The 4,658-nt window shown below is 44.3% G+C and overlaps 1 long non-coding RNA gene across 1 annotated transcript; it reads right to left on the reverse strand.

The window, feature by feature from the left end:
* Positions 1-1,240: 1,240 nt before the first annotated feature.
* Positions 1,241-3,178, reverse strand: LOC133156432 (uncharacterized). Its single transcript, XR_009714868.1, has 4 exons — positions 3,056-3,178; positions 2,083-2,155; positions 1,632-1,714; positions 1,241-1,551 (listed from the first exon to the last, which is right to left on the reverse strand). It is a non-coding gene; the product is annotated as an uncharacterized LOC133156432 (long non-coding RNA).
* Positions 3,179-4,658: the final 1,480 nt, after the last annotated feature.

The raw sequence follows: 4,658 nt of genomic DNA on the forward strand, positions 1-4,658 counted from the left end.
ATATTTGAACATTGTGAGCATTTGAACATTTGTGCAATCTTGTTTATGCTTTGACAGGGGGAGCTTTGTTGTGTAGCAACGGATGTATTTACATAATTTCTCAATGTTGTAAGCACTTACATAACGGCCCATTCATTTTCGATTGAAGAGTGTTTCCCTGCACGGCCCCTCAACCTGCTGCTTGTACGCCGCACGTCCCCACATCCTCAGGCAAGTTGGTAGGCTTCGACACTTTCTCAGAACCTTCAGAAGTGCAGTGGCAGATGTGAAGGTTACTGTTTAATTGTATTGCCGAAAGTAGTCGCTGTAAGAAGAATCTCAACTTCAGAAAATTGAACACATGAACTATAGTGAGTTGTCATTTTGAATCGTCAAACTCAGTGAAGGTTCATGAATTAATTTAATAGGGAAAGCTGGAAATTTTCCCCGACATGTACACACCCTCATCTGGATTATCTTATATTATCTAGAAGAAAGAAAAAACTGAAATGAAAATGACAGTTATTCTATACATTGAGAATATATTTCTCGACACGCAAAAATCTATTTTGTACATGAGGTGGACCCCCCCACCCCAATTGGCAAATCCTTGTCAGTTCTGTTTGGGAACCCCTGATCTAGGAGAAAACAGAATCAACCTTACGTGATCTCTCCCTTGTGCTCGGACAGATGCACAATAGCGTCAGAGCTTCCACTCCTAGCTCCTGCAACACCCTGACGCAGACATATAAATCTGCTTTTACACTCTCTCCCAGTAATGGGCCTTGGCTGCGCTAAGCAGCTTGAAATAGAAGAAGCAAAGAGGCTAAAAAGAGATAACACAAGCAAGAGGCAGCATTCAGTGGTGACAGATGCATTTAGCAGCCCAAGGTGGCTTTGCTCCCCTCCGATAGTAACCAGCAGCAGTAACAAAGCGCCATCAAAAATGATCAGCCAACCGTGGCGGGCTAAATTTGGACATGCGTGCAGTGGACACTGACACACTAAGAAGCATCTTCACGGAGACATCAGGTGGAGGAGCATCATGAATATGAATCCTGCTTGGGTAAAAGAACAAAAACTGAAGGTGACAGAAGTCTTTCCAGTTTCAAATGTAAATTGAGAAAGGGAGAGAGGTGTTAAAATGTTTTTTGGAGCTTCCAGTGTGTTCCATGACTGAAGCAATGACCTTCCAAGTGAGTCCTGTGTAAAATGCATCTGACATCACTCACAGAGGCTTTTCCATCCCACGTTCTCAGAACTGTTTTATTTGGACGATGTGCTGGTCTCACACTCTATTTTAACTTACACACTCACTCTTTTGTACCGCTGTTTGCAATCACGCAAATACACACACACACGGACCCAGTAAGTAATTTCAGACCGCCGGGTGATATTCCTGCAGTTGACCCAACCTGGTTTGACATTTGACTCATGTTGCCATTTAAAAGGTGACCTCATTTCCAAATGGAAGGAAAACCCTGATGGATGTATTGGAACGGTGGCAGGGTACCCCCACATCTCTGCCATGTAGTATGTTAATGATCTCATAACACAGAGTGACGTTATTTTCTGTAAACACAAGAAGCCACGTGACGTCAGCGCACGGCTCCTAGTAGCTAAAGGACAATCAAAACACACATATGTCTTACCTTATATAGTACAGTGCAGTACTGATGTCACATGGCTGTTTTTCCTCCAGCTAAATGATGGAGCGGGAACATCTTTGTAATGGCTGTTATGGAATAAAGCGAGAATAATCAAGCAGATTACTTGGCTTGGTAATGTCTGGGCTTTGCCAGCAGTGGGCCTTTGTGTGGTAAATATTTGCTGTTAGCTGAGTTGCATGGCATGGGTACATCACAGGGACATTTTGTGTTTCCCAAACACTCAGCCGCTAACGTCAGGAGGCCTTAATGATACTTAAAAAGCCCACCCAGTCCAGCATCACCCCATAAACAACCCTGATGTACCCTTGGTCCCATGTCCAACTACTTTGCAGCACCGGAGAACCCAACACCCACTTAATGTGTTGTTTTAAGGTAACAAAAACAGACACGTGGCTCAGAGCAAGCTTTTGCAACCTCAATTCAACATTCCCACCTTAACTGAGTTGTTGCAGCCAAGGCGCTGCTTCGTGTTGGCCTACTGAAGCTGTTTCGATGTGAGGAAAACCCTGAAAGTAAGGTAAAAAAACAACACGAATAACTGGAAAACCCATAACATCAGCCCGCCGAACAGCGGGAAAATGAGAAAGCCCGCAAACACAAAGAAAAGGCGGAGAATAGGAAAGTGAGAGAAAAGTCATCGCTTGTGACTGATTGGAGACCGTTTCCAATTAGAGGGGCTGAGGACAGGAAAAACAGAGGCAGGGAAGAAAGGGGTTGCCGAGGCTCAATTCCATCCGGCAAGCCTCGCACACCCACCCGCCCACGCACACACACACGCAAGACTTTACATGGAGCAGAGTTTTCCAGCGGGAGCCCAATTTGTGTTTGGGCTCACTTACACTATTATATTGGGCGGTATGATCTCAGCTCAGACTGAGGCTAAATGTCTTTTTGTACCGTAGGCAGGATTCTGACGCTTGTTCGTGAGTGTGCCGGGATTCTGCGCTCATGCACATGCACAAAATGTGTGGTATTTGTGTTTGCGTGCTGGCAGACAGATATGATTGTGTGTGCGTTTGTATGTGGGGGGCAGCCAGTGTGTCTGACAGGAGAGCAGAGGTCATGCTAAGGTTGGGATGAAGTCAGAATGTAATTATGCTTCAATGAACCGAAGGGGAAGTAATAAAGACCAGCTGCATGTTGTGTGACTCTTAAAGTTCCACTTAAAGCAAGCTGCACACACACGCACACACACACGGCGCTCTCTGGCACAGTGTTGAGCAGGGGAACACACAAGCTAAGCTCCAAACCTCAAAAATGGATACAGGGAGAGTTGAGAAAAATACAATCACGCTTGAACACACAACAGAGACATTAGCAAAGAGCACAGTCAGCAGCAAATAAAGAGATAAAAAAAATGGGCAAAATATTTCCTCTTGTACTGTAACAGGGCTGAGCGGGGTTACCAAGGTGACCTGGCATGTGGCCAGGGCCAGAGATGGTCACTGAGTGCATAGATGTGTGGAAAATGGGGTAGGAAGGGAGGGCAACACACCAGGTGGTTTCACTCGGGAGATCCAGTCTCCACTGCCTGCGTCAAAAAAAAAGAAGGGAAAGGAAGGGAAAGAAAAAACATCAACTGGCCCATCAAAAACAAGGGGGGAAAGGAGAACCGTATCTCCCCTTGAATGAGCCTCCTTTACTCAATCCCTTCTGTGATTCCACACATTTTCTGTTTCTCTCGTTTCCTACTTGCCTGACAGAAACCATGCTGTTTTCTTTCCTTCTTTCTTTCCTTCTTTCTTTCTTCCTTCTTTCTTCCTTCTTTCTTCCTTCTTTCTTCCTTCTTTCTTCCTTCTTTCTTCCTTCCTTCTGTCCTTCCTTCCTTCCTTCCTTCCTTCCTTCCTTCCTTCCTTCCTTCCTTCCTTCCTTCCTTCCTTCCTTCCTTCCTTCCTTCCTTCCTTCCTTCCTTCCTTCTTAACCTTCTCCACATCTGACTCAGTCCGTCTTCCCTGACCTGCCATGCATAGATACCGTATCCACCAACAGTAGCCCACACGTGCCGAGCAGAGGAACCTCAAGGGGAATCCGCCAGGACTGCAAGTCCTGTGTGTCGGGGCTGATATGCACGAGTTGGATGGAGCGCTTCTGTATGATAAGAGACATAAAATACTGTCTAATATATTTTCTTTCTGTAATTCTCTCTGCAGCTCACTACGATAAAGATTTATTACTAATTTAACTTCAAAAGGAACTCAAGCCGTTCTGTTGATTAATTGACCATTTCAAAAGTGCATACCATTATAACTTATTTAAATGTTTAAATACAACACAGAATAAATGTTGACTTCCCATCCGCATTATTTCCACGCTGAAGAGTCGTACCGTCAACAGTATTGCATTGTTTAAGGGATTGCGATCAATTTACTCACCCCCAAAATATGTTCTGAATATCGGAATATTTCCCACTGGGCTGTAACATAATGAGTAAGTAATAAAGCCAAATTCGACGGGTTTCCTTGATGGTATCACTTTTCATAGCGTATGTTGAGCAATTTTTATTTATTTTTTAATCTAGTTCAATGCATTTTATGCAGAGAACAACAAGCGCTTCAACATGTGCTAATCCTCATTAAAAAATACAATTACCAAAGGCTCATTAGGCAAGTCTATTGAAGTTAGAAAAAAAAAAAAAAAGTATTTTAACCTCTTCTGAGTTCATACATGCCTGCAATGTTCTGGTAATACATATACGGCTTATGGGATTCCATGAAAGTATTTATGAGTTATTGAGAGCTCATGAAAGGAAGGGAAGGGAAGTGGGGGGCACAGCTCAGGTTGCTGGTTAGGGGAGGGGGCTAAATTCCATGAGCTTCCAGGGGAAAAACAAACACTTTATCAGGGAAAGTATAAGTCACCGGGTCCTGATGTGGCCACTCGAGGCTGCTGTCAGAAAGGAGCTACGTTAACAGATCCTCCGCAGTCACCAGTCATCCCCAAAACATGTGGTTCCTGTAAAAACAAGCCCAACTTCAAGCATCCCTGCCACTATCCAGTCCCACTGGCCAC

This window comes from Syngnathus typhle, linkage group LG7 (assembly GCF_033458585.1).
Source record: "Syngnathus typhle isolate RoL2023-S1 ecotype Sweden linkage group LG7, RoL_Styp_1.0, whole genome shotgun sequence".
Classification (NCBI taxonomy): Eukaryota; Metazoa; Chordata; class Actinopteri; order Syngnathiformes; family Syngnathidae; genus Syngnathus; species Syngnathus typhle.